Consider the following 19,690-nt stretch of genomic DNA (forward strand, 5'->3'; position numbering starts at 1 on the left):
GTTCCATGGTTAAAATTGTACTGAAATGACGCTTCCAACGCGGTATGACATTTGTTAATCTGACATCTCTGTCAAAAGTTATGGGGTTGCCAGATGCTTCCACTTTAAATGGACCACCCTGTACATACAAGGTACAGTACTTTCCAAACCGCGATGAGCGGCAACAATCGACGTTCTTGCAGCAACACGACGAAGCTCCGCTATTTTGGCCAAATTTGGCATCATGCCACTATTCTAAAAGTGTCCTGGAGTGGTATGAGGCCAATTCTGTCCATTTTGTTCCAAAGGACATGAACCCGCCAAACTGTCCGGAGCTGCGCCCGGTGGAGCAGTACTGGGCAATAATGAAGCGGGAACTTCGGAAGAGCAAGAAGACAGTCAAAGGCGAGAAGGACATGTTAAGAAAATGAAAAAAAAAACTGAGAAACTGGTACCGGATGACACTGTAAAGACTTTGATGGAGGGCATCGAGGGAAAATGCGTTCAATTTTACACTCAAGGCTCCATCGATTAACTTTTCTTTTGATTTTTGAAGTAAATATATGTATAAAACTACCCTAAAATTTTGGTTTGATTCTAAACATTATAAGAAAATTGGCTCCCCGTCCGGGATATCTTAGGTAGCCGGGATCCTGATCTTCTGCTTCATCTATACCTGTTCCTCAGAAACGCCGATGTCAACGTTTAATAATGTTTCCTTCGTTGTGTCCCCGTTTCATATCCCTCCTATCCGATCGATAAACTTTTACTTAGTCGCGGCAATACATACACACACTCTTTACAGATGCACGGGCCGAAGGTTGTGCAGTCCACTGATCATTCAACAAGAGCCAAAGGTTGTACCGCTCATGACAACTCTACACGAGCTGATGATTGCGCCGGCTAGTGACCATTCTATCCTGGATTCCTCGAGTTGAGAAAGACACACCACGCTAGATATGGGGTACAGACTAGGAGGGCGTTGCTGATTAATGGTCAGCTGCATCCCAATAGGAAGTATCCCGTGTCGGGCACACGTACAGAGCATCGAAGACTGCAGCATACCAATTATGAGAACACTTGTAATACTAACCTCGAGCCAACCGCGAGTAATCGGTTACATATTACTAACATAGTTGTAAGACAAAAATTGTCAAAATATTGGACTCCCGGCCCCGTCAGGCTAACGCCACATGTGCCTTAATAAACTATATATTTTGGAAAAAAAAATAAAATAAAATTGGCATGACATTTTCGTGTCGCAATAATTTCGTGTTCGCCCCTTATGACGAATTACCGTTAAAAAAAAACGACCGTTCGTTCAATCCTTTTGGCGAACAAGTTGCTTCGTACCGCCCGTGAACGGTTTGCCCATCTCTAACAGGGAGCCAAAAATCCAAATTGCATACAAACATGTTGTTCGTTGCTCTTTTCCACAGCGCTAGCACCGAGCAAAATCTAAAAAATATATCTGCTTTACTTGTTGAATTGTTTACTTACGTTACTATCTTCTCTGTTGGTATTATAATCAAAAAAATAGATGGGTCTGAGCCTAGGGTTACAGACGGGAGCTTCACGTAGGACTGTGATTGTTTGGAGTAATTTCATTTGGATTGAGTTTTCCATTGTTAAGAAATCTGTAATTTTTCCTCTTTTGATACATCAAATGAAGGTCCTGAAAAGAAATAGTTTCTAATAATAACTTATATCCTTTAAACGGGTAGGATGAGCTATAATCCGCATTTCACAACCACATAATGGACATGGACACGAGAAACTAGACAATATTTGATTTTTTTATATCGATGTTCCAATACAGCCATTCCATGTCAAACCGATATAGTGGTTCTTAGATTTCCATGAAAAGTGGTAGTTTAGTTCTTTATCGCAAAACATTAGACCCGTTTTTTTATTTTTTTATAAGAGTGCTTATTTAAATTTTAGGGTGGTCCGAAAAATCATTTCTCCACTTTTCCCCAAAAATGACTTTTTTCATAACTTTCGAACCACAAAACCGATTTAGATGATCGGCATATCGAATTTAGGTCAATGAGCTAGCCTTTTATGAAAAAATATTGAACTTGCAAAAGAAATGGAGTTTATTTTCGTAATTATTGATTGTAGTCGTTTTTTATTGTTTTCATGGCTTTGGACTAGAGGGCGCTATATTTTTATATATTAGGCTGTCAAAAAAGTCCTGCGGTATTTCCGCGAGGTGTCGTTGTAAGCGCGTAGTTCTAGTTATATTCATTGTATCGAGTCATACTATAGCTTGTTGGAAAGGCGCTATAATATAGTCCTTGACAGTGTTTTGTTTGGTTAAGTCGTTCGTGAGTTATAGTGTCGCAAATATGGAGCAAAATAAAGAGAAAATCATATTTTACAGTACTACTATGACAAAGGCAAAAATGCATCTCAAGCTGCCAATAAAATAAGTGCAGTTTATGGACCCGATACAGTTTCCATTTCCACCGCACAACGATGGTTTCAACGTTTTCGTTCTGGTGTAGAGGTTGTCGAAGATGCGCCACGCTCCGGAAGGCCTGTCGTCGAAAATTGCGACAAAATCGCTGAATTAGCCGAGAAAGACCGGCATAGTAGCAGCCGTAGCATCGGCCAAGAGCTGGGGATAAGTCATCAAACCATTTGAAGGAGCTTGGATTCACAAAGAAGCTCGATGTATGGGTGCCACACACGTTGACGCAAAAAACATCTTTGACCGTATCGACGCATGTGAATCGCTGCTGAATCGCAACAAAATCGACCCGTTTCTGAAGCGGATGGTGACTGACGATGAAAAGTGGGTCACTTACGACAACGTGAAGCGCAAACGGTCGTGGTCGAAGCCCGCTGAAGCGGCTCAGACGGTGGCCAAACCCTCATTAACGGCCAGAAAGGTTCTGCTGTGTGTTCGGTGGGATTGTCAAGGAATAATCTATTATGAGCTGCTTCCCTATGGCCAAACGCTCAATTCGGACCTGTACTGCCAACAACTGGACCGCTTGAAGGTAGCACTCATGAAGAAGAGGCCATCTTTGATAAACAGAGGCCGCATTGTCTTCCATCAGGACAACGCCAGACCACACACTTCTTTGGTGACGCGCCAGAAGCTCCGGGAGCTCGGATGGGAGGTTCTTTTACATCCGCCGTATAGTCCGGACCTTGCACCAAGTGACTACCACCTGTTTTTGTCCATGGCGAACGAGCTAGGTAGTCAGAAGTTAGCCACAAAATAGGCCTGTGAAAATTGGCTATCCGAGTTTTTTGCCAATAAGGAAGCGAGCTTCTATAACAGGGGTATTATGAAGTTGGCATCTCGTTGGGAACAAGTCATCGAACAAAACGGCGCATATTTGACTTAAAACAGATGATTGTAACTAATTTTATGAACAAATGAAAATTCAAAAAAAAATACCGCAGGACTTTTTTGACAGCCTAATATTTATATTTTTTCTTGAAAGCTGGATTTTTTACCTAACATATCTCGATATCAGAGATGCTATTTTTTTTCGTTTTTGAGATATGGGGCCTGATTCTCGAATGCACTTCGAATACACTTCACAGTGGAAACGGAATGAAACGTATCCGCGATGACAACGGTACGGTGTCGACATCTGGATACGAGATTAGTTTCCCACTAAACTTATCATTATAATATCAAATTATCTTCAGATGAAATTTTTATATGAGATTATTATATCACATGAAGAAAACAAAGTTTTCCACTCACATTGAATACCAGTTTGATACGAAGAAGTTAATTTTCATTAATGATTTTTTATTTGAAAAGTGCTCATTCTGCCTGAAAACTCATTATTATCTTCGACACTTAACTAACTCGTAAAACGTAGTTCAATGGCGTGCCGTTTATTTCGTTTCCACCGTGAAGTGTATTCGAGAATCAGGCCCATGATTTCTCAAAGTTAACAGGTGGTTCGAAAGATCATTATTCCTCCTTTATCCAAAAATGAATTCTCGCAAAAATTCATAACATTTGAACTACTGAACCGATTTAGATGATCGACATATTAAATTTAAGCCAATGAGCTAACCTTCTTTGAAACATATCACACTTGCGGGAAGATTGGATTCTAGTCGCACAGGTCTAGTCTAGTCACCTAGGGATTTTGAACGAAAACTTAAAACATGTTAAATTTGCAGAATAATAAATCAAAAACGAAAAAATAGCACCTCTGATATCGAGATAAATTATGTAAAAAATCCTCAGCTTTCCAGAAAAAATATAAAAAAATATAGTGCCTCCTATCTTTAACCGAGAAAACCATGAAGAACTAACTCAATCAATAATTACAAAAACTTCTTCATCCTTTTCTGATGAATCATTCGTTATACCGATAATTTTGCTGTCGATAAGTTGTGTGTGAAATATTCTTCCTTCCGGTACCACTATTTGATTACCAGCATCAGTAATCATAAATAAGGTGGATACAGAAATTCTGTCTTCACCAGCCAAATACATATTTGTTTTGGACCACATAAAATTGCTTCCAAGATTTTGTGATTGTGGTTGACGTGCGCCCAATATTCAAATTGCTAGATCGTTGAATGTTATTTTTTCAGTGCCTTGTCCAGTATTTTTGAATTTAGCATGGGTTCGTGTAAGTCATGGAAAACACTGTTCTTCCGATAGCTGTGATTTATTTAATAATCAGCTTCAAGCTAAAAATACCTTAGTTGGTTTTACTAAATATGGAATAAGAATAGCACATACATTACAGTGTGTCTGTGTATCTTATACAATAGACACGCATTGAATATAACCCTAACGGTAACAGTGATTCGCTGGGTAATTATAGAAAATATAATTTACTTCAAGCATAAATCAATAATTAATTTTTCTAACTTGCACTAACTAGTACTTCTTTTGGTGTAGAAACCTGCGTGTACTTGGCTTTTAGTGTGAAAACAAACTATTTATAATAGTAATCAAAGGGAAATTCAAGAAATTTAATCGAACACGTTCTTCTCTTCTGAGCACTTGCAAAACCTTCAACACCCATACCTTCCTATAGGCATTTTGCCATAACGGCCCTCTTCAATTCAGGCACGTTTTCGATTTGCGGTCTAAAATGTTTCGTTATAACGGCAAACAAATTTTGAGGATTGGTTCAAAAATCAATCTTGTACAGAAGTGAAAAAATATTTGCGGGACTATAACTTAAGCAACAAAAAAATTAGGTATGTATACATACACATATTTCATGTAACATGAAGTTGTTTCATTTTTATTTATAGATTATTGTTGGTTTTTATGTATGTACTAGCTGACCCAGCAAACTTCGTCCCGCCCAAAATTTGTTATTTCTTTTCAATACCTTCAAACATTCACGTTTTCTTACTATACGTAAGTTCATGGATCTAATCGCAGAACTGTTCATTGATTGATCTTCTAATCGACTCCGTTGAATTTAACTTTTACTATAAAATTCCTAGTACTTCTACCACAACTCATCATAATATCAGATTATTTACAGACAAAATTCTCGTTCAAGATTTTTTAACCGCTTGCAAATAAAATGTTTCTCCCCGTTACATGGAATAAATGTTTGATACAGAAAATATGATAGAATAAAGACAGTCCGAAATCGTACAATTCCTTCCTCGAGTTTTGCTCTTACCAACACATTCGGCGAGACATTTTTATTGATATAGATCGAAGAAGATATAGCAGTCCATTTCCACTTTCGAACAAAGATCAATTTCGTTAGCGCAAACATCAAATGGACCAACAACGCTTGTCACTATGTAATTGTAGAACATATGGGAATTTAAGTTTCCGAATTTTCCCTTTTTCCTTCAGAGTTTTCCGAAAATTTTCAATTGTCATGTTTGGTTGGAATATTTTTGGTTAAAATATGTGTAATATTTTTATGGGACCCCCTCTGCATTCCAGAGGAGGGAGGGGTGTCATACCATCATAGAAACATTTCTCGTACCCAAAAACCCTCACATCCCAAATTTGGCTCGACTTGCTGGATTAGTTCTCGAATTGCGCAGAAATTTGTGTTTCATTTCTATGACAGCCCCCCTCTTAGAAAGGTGGGAGGTGTGTTGAACTATCTTAGACATGCTTCTTGCCACCTAAAACCTCCAGATGCCAAATTTACTTCAGTTTGCTTGATTAGTTCTTGAATTATGCAGAAATGTATGCTTCATTTGTATGGCAGTCTCACAGAGTAATGCGGAAATTTGTGATACTCCTCCCCCCTAAGAGAGGGGGAGGGGTATCTAACCATCATTGGATCATTTATTGCACCCTAAAATCTCCACATGCCAAATTTCGTTTCATTTACTTCATTAGTTCTCGAGTAATGCAGAAATTTGTATTTCATTTGTATGACAGCTCCCCCTTAAAGAGGAGGGTGGAGAATCTAACCACCATAGAAACCTTTATTGCACCCTAAAATCTCCATATGCCTAATTTGGTTTCATTGGCTTGATTAATTTTAGAGTTATGTAGAAATTTGTGTTTCATTTGTATGGCAAACATACATACAAACAGATCAAGCTGAATAAAACCATTTAAAATGTAATCAGTTATTTGGGGACTGCGATCATCAGCGGCTGTTAGATTTTTCATGATTTTTCATGTTCTACTAGTCGAGCTTTCATGTTCTACTTTTTTTTGTGCGGTGTATGGAAAGAAGCATATTTGTCGAAGTTATCGTCCATTTAGTTATTGAAAGGTGAATGGAGTGAATTTGAGTTATTTTTTTGGGGGAAACTTTTTTTATTCGGTCCCTATCTACCTCACAAAAAAAGGTTTTTTTCAAAATGTGTACCGAACACGATTTTTTTAAAGCTGCTGGTGAAATTCTGCACGATTTTTTATGCGACTTTTTTGTGCGGTCCCTATCCCCCGCACAAAAAAAGGTTTGCTGTACATATTGAAGCGGTTCTGAGAAAATATGTAATCCGACATTTTGTAGCGGCTGCCATCTTTGATTTACATTTTCCATAAATAACTGTGTTCTACTGGTCAAGCCCTTTCATTCGATACCCATATTGATGAGATTTTGGGAAACCCCATATTGATGGGATTTTGAGAAAATACGTACATAATCCGTCATTTTAAAGCGGCCGCCATCTTGGATTTTCAGGTCATGGAATGCACAGTTTTATAATGGCACCAGAGATAAAGATGTGTTCCAAACAGTAAGGGGGTTAAATTTCTATTATTGTGGTACAGCGCTACAGACAATGTTACGAAGCTACAAAGTCACAAACATACAAATGGGCCAAGCTAGATAAAACCGTTTAATAAATAAGTGCAAATCATAATAATTTTACGTTTACCGAAAGAAAATTCGTTGTTTTTATGATTCGATCATCCGGAATGAAAAAAAAAGATCAATACTCCGGATAATCGAGTCCGACCTGTACATAGTGTCAATCATTGTTAGTCCATTTGATGTTTGCGCTAATGAAATTGATTTTTGTTCGAAAGTGGAAATGGATTTTAATGTGATAAAACGCACTCCTTCTTCTTCTTATATCTATATAAATAAAAATGGATCACTGACTGTGTTCATAAGAGCAAAACTTGAGAAAGGAATTGTCCGATTAAGGGATATCTTCATTCTATCATATTTTCTGTATCAAACATTTATTCCATGTAACGGAGAAACATGTTATTCGCAAGTGGTTGAAAAATCTTGAACAAGAATTGTGTCTGAAAATAATCTGATATTATAATGACGAGTTTTTGGTAGTAAGAATTTTACAGTAAAAGGTAATTTGATTTATTGATCTTTTAATCTACCACAGATTAAAATAACAATAAATTAACAGTTCTGCGATTGGACCCATGAACGTGCGCTGTTGATAACAAAAAAAATTGGGTAGGACGAAGTTTACCGGGTCAGCTAGTTACGTATGAAAGACAAAATGAGGATACCGAAGATTTGAGGCACTAGATCACTTACATGCCAGCTGTGTCAAATGCTGGGGGTCTTCGTTTAAAAGACCACTCCTCCAATAAGAGAGTACCTCATTTAAAGTTGTAGAAATATGAAAACTCCTCAACCCACACGATGAAACAAAAATACCTCTAGCGGGAGCAATCCTTTTGTTTATTTACTCGCCTCCAAATTGATATCAATTTAAAAGCAATTAAAGTCAATAAGTCCCCTCCCGTTTCAATAATCGTACAGTAAACAATCTCGCATACTAATGGCTGTTTCCACCCAATCCACCTCGAGGAGAGAATAGGGTGAAGGAGGAGGAGATACGATACGAAATCATGGCAAATGGCGCCGTCATGCAAGTGAATAATCGATTTTTCGAAACAGAAAATCACACAAGGGGTTAACGTGAACGTTCAATTAATCGTTCGCTCGCTTTCTATCTCCGGCTGGTTGGTTGTATATCTACAAATAAAAATTGTGTGTTGAACCGGTGGTGGCCTTTTGGTGAAATAATTGAATTTAAAGTGACCCCGGGCGGTTATCACGGCCCTAGATATTGCGGCGCGCGTTCGGCTGAATGCGCATTCACAATGAAACGCGCGGAAAATAAGCCTCCGAATCGTAGCGAGCGCACTCCTAAGCTATCCTACGAAAGCTCCTTCTGCGTTTTAGTTATGTGGCATATCTCGCGGGTCTTAGCGGGCCAGGGCACGGCGACCAGGGTTTCACAGTTCGCTTGGCGGCGAAAAACGCTACCTGAAATTAGCTTTTCGTGCCATTATCATTTTTGCGCACCAATTCGCGCACTGTGGCGGCGGTTTGCTATAATTCGAAACTGATCCGAGATCCCGGCTGGCGGGTGGTGGGGTGGCTAATGGTAATGGTATAAATTGTGAAAGTAACGCTTCTGGGCATTATACCATACTTCGAAGGGCTACCGGTTGAGAGTGGAATCCACGCCTGGCTGCGGTGGAGGAATGGGGAAACGCTCGCCGGCAGCAAACAGCGCAACGGAATGGAGTTCCGATCGTGCGATTGAATTTTTTTCTGTTCGTTGTTATGCATTACGGTTTTCTTCGCGCCGATTCGAAAAATTAATTTGCGCTTGTGTCAAATGGTTACAACCGACGAATTTATCGTAGTTATGAGTTTGAGTCAGCTGGGGATGTGTACATTGATTGCCGCAATTGAAACCCCCTAAATTACTTCACCATCCCAGTAACGAGAGGATTCATCAAAACCCTGGAAACCACTTATCCCGGTTTGTTTTGTTTCTCAGTCCGGCACCGATTACACAGTGCGCGGAAAGTTACGCCCCGACGTCACGCTTCGAATTATTTCAATAGCTTAATAGGAGACGCCACTAACGCGGCCCGTATTTTCTCCTCACGGTCCTTAATAACAGCTGATCGGTCGGGGTAATGATCACGGCCAGAGGTACCAGCGTGAGATGTCCATGGTCATGGTTGAAGAAAGAGCTAACAATTGCAAGAAATTATTATACCTTGGATGCAATTTCTTCGCTCGTCCCGTCGTTGATTGTGCGATTGCCACTGGGGTTGAAAAAAAATAATGGAAACATGACCAAAATGATATAATTGGAAGTTGGGATAGCGAACCCTAAATAATAGGTTTGTTGCTTCATGATACATAACTTGAGGCAACATTTTAGCTTATTTGTTCATGGAAATGGTTGTTTATTGCAACTTTGATTCCCCGATATAATATTTTGACGTGGGACTACGTCAAACAGGAAGATATGGGGACAAAATGAAAATCTAAATACTGAACAGTAAGAAATAGTCAAAGAGTACGAATGCCTACAACTCGACCATTTCATTCGAAAAGGTGCTTGAATGAATTGATTGAAAATATTTCAACGCTTAAATCATAATAAATAAAGTTATATTTTTCTTGAGATAAACGATTGACTGGTTGTAAAAGTAAACATTGCCTAAACGTTCCAAATCCCACGTTTTGATTGACCCAATTTATGCTCCTCAAATTATACCGACCATAAGGAGCAACTAGAGTAGCAGCGAAAAACAATTTGAATACATCAATACCCCTGTGATCGTAGCTATCGTAGCTATCGTAGCTAGAGTTGGGCAAAACGGTTCTTTTCAGTGAGCGGCTCAGAGCCGCTTGTTCATTAAAACGAGCCGGCTCATTTGAGCGGCTCTTTTTTGAACCGCGGGTCTTTTTTGAGTCGAGACTCTTTTGAACCGCGGCTTTTATTTAGCCGAGACTCTTTCAAAAAGCGGCTCTTTTTGAGCCGAGACTCTTTCAAAGAGCGGCTCTTTTTTGAACCGCGGCTCTCTTTGAGCCGAGACTCTTCCGAAATGCGGCTCTTTTTTGAACCGCGACTTTTTTTTTGAGCCGAGACTCTTTTGTAAAGCGGCTCTTTTTTGAACCGCGATTCGTTTCTAAAGAACCGTGGATCGTACGCTCGTTCTGTCGAACCGGCTCAAATGAGCGGTTCGTGAGTGCTCGCCCATCTCTAGTACCACTAAGACAGTTGCCACACACACAGGCGCAATTCTTTTCGTTTGGTGGTCATCGAGTCAGCTATAATTGCCGGCGGGCGTAGAGCGTCGACGAGGAGAAAACGAGAAGATGGAATCGTTACTGACAATTAATCTGCCAGTTCTGTTTTGAACTATGAATCAAGTTGAATCGAAAAGGTTTATTTTGTTTTCTATTTAAAATATAATACAGCGAGCAAATACACTTTTTTATATTTTTGTTTGAGAATTTGTGACAAGCCATAAAAAATACATAAAAAAGCGGAGAAATAAATGTTTGCACCAATGTTGCGTGATTGCTTCTTTTGCTGAATATTTTGCCTTCACTACATACAAGTTGTTCGACGACGTTGTGCACAAAGCGAATGGCAATCTTGCTTTGCCAGCCGTGTATTGCACCACCCACAAATTAATCATGACTAAGATGAATTTTCAAGCAGGTACCCATATTTATACAGCCATTCCATGTCAAACCGATATAGTAGTTTTCAGATTTTCGTAAAAAGTGGTAGTTTCGTTCTTTATCGCAAAATATTAGACTCGTATTTTTTTATTTTTTTATTAGGGTGCCCATTTTCATTTTAGGGTGATCGGAAATATCGAAAATTTCTTTTTCCCCTTTTTTCCAAAAATAACATTTTTCAAAAATTCATAACTTGTGAACTACTGAAACGATTTAGACGGTCGACATATCAAATTAAAGCTAATCAGCTAGTCATTCTTGAAAAAATGCTACGCAGGTTTTGATTTTGTCATTACTGATGGCTTGTTTTTTATAGTTTTCATGGTCTCGGTACCAAGGGCGCTATATTCTTTTTATATTTTTTATGGAAAGCTGAAGATTTTGCACAAAACATATTTCGAAACCAAGGAGGCGTTTTTTTCGTTTTTTAGTTATGATTTTTCAAAGTTACCCGATGATCCAAAATATCATTTTTTCCTTTTTTCCCAAAAATAACTTTTTTCAAAAATTTATTACTTTTGAACTACTGGACCGGTTCAGATGATCGACATATCAAATTGAAGCCTAGCCTTTTTTGAAAAAAATAACACACTTGCCAATTAATTGGATTATAGTCACATACATCCAGTCTAGTCGCATAAAAATAGTGAACGAAAACTGAAAGCATGTTAACTTTGAAAAATCACAACTTTAAAACGAAAAATAACACCTCTCTGGTATTCGGATATATCATGTGAAAAAATCTCAGCTTTCAGGAAAAAATATGGCGGCTCGTTGAGAGAGTCGTGTGTGGTAACGAAGAGCTCCAGATTATTGTTTTTCATCAATTTCTCGCGTCACTGTGCAGTTGCCTACCATGATTCCCCCAACGCCTGCGCATTGAATTTAAACACGTGCTCTCGAGTCGGTGTTTTACCAGGATTAATGACAATAGCGTGATTGTCATTTTGCAATTCGAGCAATTGTGATTTGAAGAATTTCAATACTTCAATGTGCTCATTCAAAGCCTTCCAGCTCGTCGGTGATGTGCCTGGATTTGGGCGAATTTAGGTCATTTGCGCATGTATAGATGACAGTTCGATGAAGTTAAAGTAGCGCCATCTGTCATTTAACAACGTACATAAATTCTGTTTGAAAAACGAACGAAAATTTAGTTTTTTAAATATGGTTGGTACAAACATATTAAAGTCGCGATTGAAAATAGAGAATGGGGGTTTGAAATCTGCGGTTATACGTATGGTTTTAAGCAAAAGAAAAAAAATCAGGAAAAAATTTTGCTTAGGGCCACCCTAATGAGTAGACTTTCCGAGATCTCGCACAGTCTCGCATCTCACAAAGTCATTGGGAGTTGCTGCAACAAATGAGCGAGGCAGAAAGCAGTCGAGCGTGCAGAATTCCTGAGCGCGCTTAAATTTCGAGAGATGATTTTTTTTCCTCACAACTCTTCCATGTGCAAGCGATGAGTCCGGGCTTTAGCACGCGAGCCAGGAAATGGCTCTTTCTCTTCTCTTCTCTTATTTTAGTTTAGTAACTGTGTATGTGTAACAACCCTCAACCTTAAAAGGTCCGTCCGGTTTATGCAAGCAGCTGAGCATGGTTGAGTCAGTCTTGTTTGCGATTATATTTTGTTCTGGCAGTACTATTATTCCGCATTATGGTTCGGAATCTGAACTGGGCAATATTGTGTCACTGTGTTTGTCGGATCAACAACCAAGGCTCACTGTTACATCTTCCCTTGGATAGAATGATATGCACGGTGGATAGATACGATTAGAGGTGGGCGAGCGCTCACGAGCCGCTCATTTGAGCCGGTACGTCAGAAAGAGCGTACGATCCACGGTTCTTTAAAAATGAGCCGCGGCTCTCAAATGAACGGCTCTTATTTGTACGGCTCTTGAATGAACCACGGTTCAAAAAAGACCCACGGTTCTTTTATGTGCCGTGGCTCGTTTTGAAACGCGGTTCATTTAAGAGCCGTTCATTTGAGAACCGCGGTTCATAAAAGAACCGTGTTTCTTTTAAGAGCCGGCTTATTGATAAAGAATCGTGAATCGTACGCTCGTTCTGACGAACCGTGGCTTGCGGCAGTGCGGAAGAAATATATGTTTCCCATGCTGCTTTTAAGCGGTTTCAATAAAAAATATGGGTATCTAATGAAAGGACTTGACTAGTAGAACATAGTTATTTATGTAAAATGGAAATCCAAGATGGCGGCCGTTACAAAATGGCAGACAACTAATTTCGTCAAAACCCCATCAATATGGGTATCAAATGAAAAAGCTTGACTAGTAGAATACAGTTATTTATGAAAAATGAAAATCCAAAATGGCCGCCACCCCAAAATGGCGAAATATGTATTTTTTTCAAAACCCCCTCAATATGGGTATCTAATAAAAGTACTTGACTAGTAGGACACAGTTATTTATGTGAAATGGAAATTCAAGATGGCGGCCATTAAAAAATGACAGACTACTAATTTCGTCAAAACCCCATCAATATGGGTATCAAATGAAAGGGCTTACCTAGTAGATCACAGTTATTTATGAAAAATGCAAATCAAAAATGGCCGCCACCCCAAAATGGCGAAATATGTATTTTTTTCAAAACCCCCTCAATATGGGTATCTAATGAATGGACTTGACTAGTAGAACATAGTTATTTATGTAAAATGGAAATCCAAGATGGCGGCCGTTACAAAATGGCAGACAACTAATTTCGTCAAAACCCCATCAATATGGGTATCAAATGAAAAAGCCTGACTAGTAGAATACAGTTATTTATGAAAAATGAAAATCCAAAATGGCCGCCACCCCAAAATGGCGAAATATGTATTTTTTTCAAAACCTCCTCAATATGGGTATCTAATGAAAGTACTTGACTAGTAGGACACAGTTATTTATGTAAAATGGAAATCCAAGATGGTGGCCGTTATAAAATGACAGACTACATATTTTGCCAAAACCTCATAATATGGGTATCAAATGAAAGGACTTGACTAGTAGAACAAAGTTATTCATGAACAATGTGCAGCAACCAAAAAACCAGACGGGTTTTGTATACCAAAAATTATCAATAGGCTCGAGCCTAAATAAATAGATAGGTCTGGTTGATCTTGAATAAACATAAAACATCTTTATCGCACGATCCTTAGTGAGGATCGTGTGAGTCAGTTTTAAGATAAGGTCGGAACGATCCAGAATAAATAAATAAATCCGTTTCTTTTACGATCATATGATTCATAGTTTTTCAGATAGGGAAACATTTTATTGCACGACCCGTGTGAGGTCTAGTCTACGATAAGCTCGGGTCGATCCCGAACATTAATAAATACATTTCTCCTGCACGATCCTGTTTGAGGATCGTGTGATTTATAGCGTCTAGTTTTAAGATAGGAACTTTTGTTTATGTTTTAGTGTTACGATAGCGGGGAGCTTATCGTAAGATTAGGTTTCGTTAAGAGGAATGAGAAAAATAAAAAGTCAGTGAGTTTTGAGACACGAAAGAGGACGGTCGTTGTCTCTCTTGTTAGAACGGAAAAGAAATCCAGTTGCCTAGACCGCTAGGCAACGCCTCTCAAATGTAAATCCAAAATGGCGACCGTTACGAAATGGCAGACTACATTTCTTCTGAAAACCCCATCATATGGGTATCAGATGAACGGGCTTGACTAGTAAATCACAGTTGTTTATGATAAATCCAACCCACATATGGGTATCGAATGAAATGATTTGACTAATATAATACAGTTAATCATGAAAACATTCCATTCGAAATATTTTAAAAACGTTAGGTATAAAAACGGGGAGAAAACTGTGTCGTTATCGAAAAATGCTATATTCTCCCGACTGATAATTCGACATGATCAACATTATATGGATCAAGTGAAATCAGTTCTAGTGATTATAAAAAAAAACTCTGTATGAATTGATTTCGGAGCTGGTAAAGCGATCTACAAATCATGAGTCAGACGAATTAGTAGCCTAAAAAATACTGCTAGATCCTCGCTTCAAGCAGCAAGGTTTTGGGAATAACAAAAAGTACAACTATGCACACCAGTCGTTGATAAAAATGCTAAAAATGACATTCATAGAATACACACCTACGAAACTACCACAAATCGTTGGTGATGAAGCGCTGTCATCTGTATGGGAGGAGTTTTATGCATTGATTGGTAATCTTCGATCCTTACATGATCCAAAAGCTGCTGCAACATCTATTGTAGATAAACATTTAGCTGAACCACATTTGCTGAGACTAAGCCATTCTTCGTTTTGGTGGAATGAAAGGAAATCTATCGCTCCGCGGCTCTATTTTTTTTTTTTTTTTGAAAATATTATGTATTCCGGCGACTTCAGTAATATGTACCATGAGCAAGTTTTTTCGAAAGCAGGACAAGTTTGCTGTGAAAGATGTAGTAGACCTTCATCAGATAACATTGAAAAGATAATGTTTATAAATAAAAAAAAGGAAAGTAATATTTTTAGTAAAGTTATATTTTTACTTTTCTCTGCACTGATTACTGTTTTGAACCTTCTTTTTTACGTCTTCCATTCTTCACATATCCGAATAAACCAGTTCTTGAAAAGAGCCGTCAAGCCGCTCAAATGAACCGGCTCTTTTCATTGAGCGCACGGCTCTGAGCCGCTCACTGAAATGAACCGTTTTGCCCATCTCTACTTCCATGTCATGTATTGCAAGTTACGATTAAATATGTTCCACACAAACCGCGTAAGGTATAGTCCTAGACAAGAACGAACAAAAAACAGAAAGTGGGTTATATCTATGGTATAACCGCAAGGGTGACGTAGGACTATCGTTGATTTAGAGATCATTTGTTTGAAGTTGAATCTGAATTCATTCTGAATGAATTCAGAATGATGTTACGTTGGAGGCACAAGGTTTTATGCATCCAATATTGGATACGGAAATATCCTACTGATGGGGAAGAATAATCTTCAGAAGCTATCCTGTTAATTGCGATTGATTGAACAATCACAAAACCAAATGTATTTGGTCACAGTGTTACATGGATAGAAAACATTCAAATAAACTCTTTCACATGAATGTATTTTTAAATTCCCAGAGGAACTGGCAGATTATTTTCAGTAGCGATTAGATATTTCCACATTTTCCTCGATACTGGAAGCCCACTAGTGGTTAATGCTAACTCGATAACCATTTGTTAATAGCACTTGATTGAATCATATTTGGTCACAGTGTTACATGGATAGAAAACATTCAAATAAACTCTTTCACATGATTGTATTTTTAAATTCCCAGAGGAACTGGCAGATTATTTTTCGGATCTTTCTCGATGCTGAATGGCATCCAAACGGAAAGAATTCCGTGCGTGTATGTGTGTGTGTAGCAGCTACTTCGATGTTCACCTTCTCTTCTCCTGAAGGATCGGCTTCTCTGTGCTCCCTCACAGTTTCAAACAAACTGCTTGCGGTTCAGGGCAGATCTCGATCCTTCGCCGTCCAGCACCCTCAGCAACGATGTTGTCCTGTCGATGTCCTCACGAAAAATGAATGCATCTCACCACCAGAATATCGCTTAAGTATGCTTTTTGTGCGTGATTGAATCGAGAGAAGGCGTGGTTTACGATGGCAATTTGGAAGGCAAACTAGAGGGGAATGAACTCTCTGAGCTCGGAACTTTCGGCGACTGAGCAATAATCGATTGCGGGCGCATACAATATTGGATACGGAAATATCCTACTGATGGGGAAGAATAATCTTCAGAAGCTATCCTGTTAATTGCGATTGATTGAAAAATCACAAAACCAAATGTATTTGGTCACAGTGTTACATGGATAGAAAACATTCAAATAAACTCTTTCACATGAATGTATTTTTAAATTCCCAGAGGAACTGGCAGATTATTTTCAGGATCTTTCTCGATGCTGAATGGCATCCAAACGGAAAGAATTCCGCGCGTGTATGTGTGTGTGTGTGTAGTGGCTGCTTCGAGATCTTCCCGGGGAACCGTTTGTGGCATCACTCTCCTCCTGATGGATTCCAATCTGGCCTAAGGTGCACAAACAGGCTCTTGGTGACACCGTTCATCCGCGCCTTCATGATAAACGAAGAGCTTCACCACAACAGCGACAACATGCTCCAATCGCTGTTCAATTAGAACTGAGTGGATTTCCGAGCGGCGCTCGCTTATATACCGATTGGTGATTTCAATAGCCTGTTTTGAAAGCAATTTTAAAACTATTGAAACAAGTTTTTGGATCAGAAAGTAACAAGTATAGAACGCGTAGACATTTTATCTTTCGAATAAAGTGTTTATCATACCATTTCGTTCAGTTGTTCAGGAGCTATTAACGCTCAAAATCTCGGTCTCCGGCGTAACGCTTTCTTTTTCGAAACATTGATTTTACACCCCGGTATAGAAATGAAAGACGTAGTCCTACGTCAAAATAAACACACTTCTTCGCGATTTATCTAACGTGTTATGCAATCGCTCTAACGTTGCATTTTAACGTTTCATTTCCCACCTCACCCTACAGAGCAGAGCTGCTGTTGAAACAAGCAGTAAATCTGCCGCACCACCGCAAGGCGCAAACTGCGGACAAAACGGGCGCAACACATAGGGACGAGGTACGGGTAATGATTTTAATTTGGCAAAAGTGCGATAATTGCATGCTTGTCGAAATTAATTCGCAAATTGCAGAAGTTTCTCTCGCATGTGGAAAGGAAATTGGGTTAAATGGCTCACGCCATTTGTTAAAGTTAAAGCGCCGCGGCTGCACGGATTTTGGAGGATTGCAGTTGCGAGCATAGTTTTTGGGGAGTGTAAAAGCCGAGGCATGCAACGCAAAACAGCTGGAAATTGAATCTTCAACATGGCTTGATATTTCTATTTCTGTATCTGAAACTCCTATCTTGAATCTCTCTGCATAGCAAACACACACCTTTTTATACCTTTAGTTTACAAACAACGAACATTTTAAAATTACACAAATTTATTATTTTACTATAGGGTCAATTTATTATTACATGGGTTACAATATCTATTTTAAGTGTGCAATATTGTTCAATCAAAAACACGAATTCATTCTCGATTTGTACCCGGTTAATTAACCCCTGACATCTATAGCCGTGACATTGACCAGGAACCCAAAATGACGAAATTGACTCACAACTCACAACAGTTTCTATGATATGATGCATGACCATAAAGAAGCGCGCAAAGCATGTGGACAAAGGAAACGCTATTCCTTCCATTCGTGATTCCGATCTCAGAACGAACATTTGTAGCGTCGGTACAGTCTCCCATCGCCGGCGTCGTTTAGGTCATCACCATCACCAAAGTCTCAGAGTCTGATATAAACATCATCGGAGCCGTATGTGTATGTCTCTCGGTATATTTTTATAGCCGACCAGCGGAACAACAAGTTTGATCTTCTCCACCCCCCTTCCCGCAATTTATCGCGAAACAACTTTATTTGCGCTCGATAAATCTATATATTCCTCCTATGCTGTGTTTCCCTCCCTCCCTTGGGGTGTTTTTATGCAAATAAACATCGTGCGAAAAAGGGAAAGATGAATGACTGAGTTATGTCATGAAGCTAGCTGTATATCAATGAGTTGGGATCGTGACGAATATATTGATTCGCACCGATAACGAATTGTTTATTTCTGTCCGGGGAAGACCTTGAACGAAGCGAACGAGTTGAAATTTTGCAATACTTTCCCACAGTGAGTGATGAATGCCAAATGTTATGTGCTGCATCCAGAATTGGATGGAAATGTATGGATTGTATCAATTTGTAGAACGAGAATACATAGCGGAAAATATGACTGATGACTTGAGGTTTCACATGATTATCAGCATTATTCAGGATCCAATAATATTTTTAGGACAGATGACTTATAGTCCGTGTCGATGCCAGGGTCATTAATACGAACATTAAACATGCTTGCATACGCGTACATACACATAATGAATGAAATTGTTTTTTTGGGATTTATAAATTTTCGATTAATTAAAACAGTCTTATCAGATAACTTTTGAATTTTGATGGCATGCTATTGTCATTCACACCGCGATTACCGAATTTAATTAACACTTTTTTTTCTTTTTTTTTATCTCTCTACTTCCAGGTAAGCATCGACCTCGCACTATTATGGATTTCCTCAACCCAACAAAGGCAAGTTTTACGTGTGTCATCGAACCAAAGTGTTGCATATTTCAACGTTTCGTTTACTCATACAAAATTCACGCATCGTTCGTTATCAACCTTACCACCGAAAGGTTTTACATAAGAAAAAGAATTAAATTAAGAAAAAATTAAATTAAGTTGCGATTTCGAATCTCATCGGAAATTTTTCTTGTTTTTCTGGTAAATTCATTGAACGTTTCCGTGGTTCAGAATTTAAGTAGTCAAAACCGAAGCAGCCTCAAAAAACGCAGCTCCACTGCAAACGTTAGTGTCATTCAAAAAGTATTATTGAGTTGCCTGGAAAGTTCGAGTCGATTTTTCAGATAACGTTCTTGACGTTTCTACGGCTTCCCAAAATAAACACATTTTCTATGTTGGGCAATTCCAAATGAAATCGATAAATGACAAAACATGAGTATTTTTGATTCGAATGAAAGTTTGTATTCCGTTTGGGTTGAAGGAAACATGAGTTTTCCACAGCAATTGGGATTTTTTGACTCAAGCGTAACTTTTGAAAAGGGCGTATCGATTTTAGTAGGAGAAATCTTTGATAATTTATATCTCAAAAACTATGAGTCGTACCGAAATAGTGTCTTAGAAAGAGTTATAGAGCATTGATGTC

At 38.7% G+C, this 19,690-nt stretch overlaps 1 protein-coding gene across 10 annotated transcripts in view; it reads left to right on the forward strand.

The window, feature by feature from the left end:
• Positions 1-19,690, forward strand: part of LOC129764251 (dnaJ homolog subfamily B member 6) — a 299,378-nt gene that overhangs the window by 232,807 nt on the left and 46,881 nt on the right. Inside the window, exon 3 of one of the 10 annotated variants that reach the window (XR_008741091.1) lies at positions 19,010-19,056. The exons of the other annotated variants lie outside the window; for them this stretch is intronic. The gene's annotated coding sequence lies outside the window, so the exon portion shown is untranslated. Of the gene's footprint in view, positions 1-19,009; positions 19,057-19,690 lie in introns of those variants that run through there. 10 annotated transcript variants of the gene reach the window in all.

This window comes from Toxorhynchites rutilus, chromosome 2 (assembly GCF_029784135.1).
Source record: "Toxorhynchites rutilus septentrionalis strain SRP chromosome 2, ASM2978413v1, whole genome shotgun sequence".
NCBI lineage: Eukaryota > Metazoa > Arthropoda > Insecta > Diptera > Culicidae > Toxorhynchites > Toxorhynchites rutilus.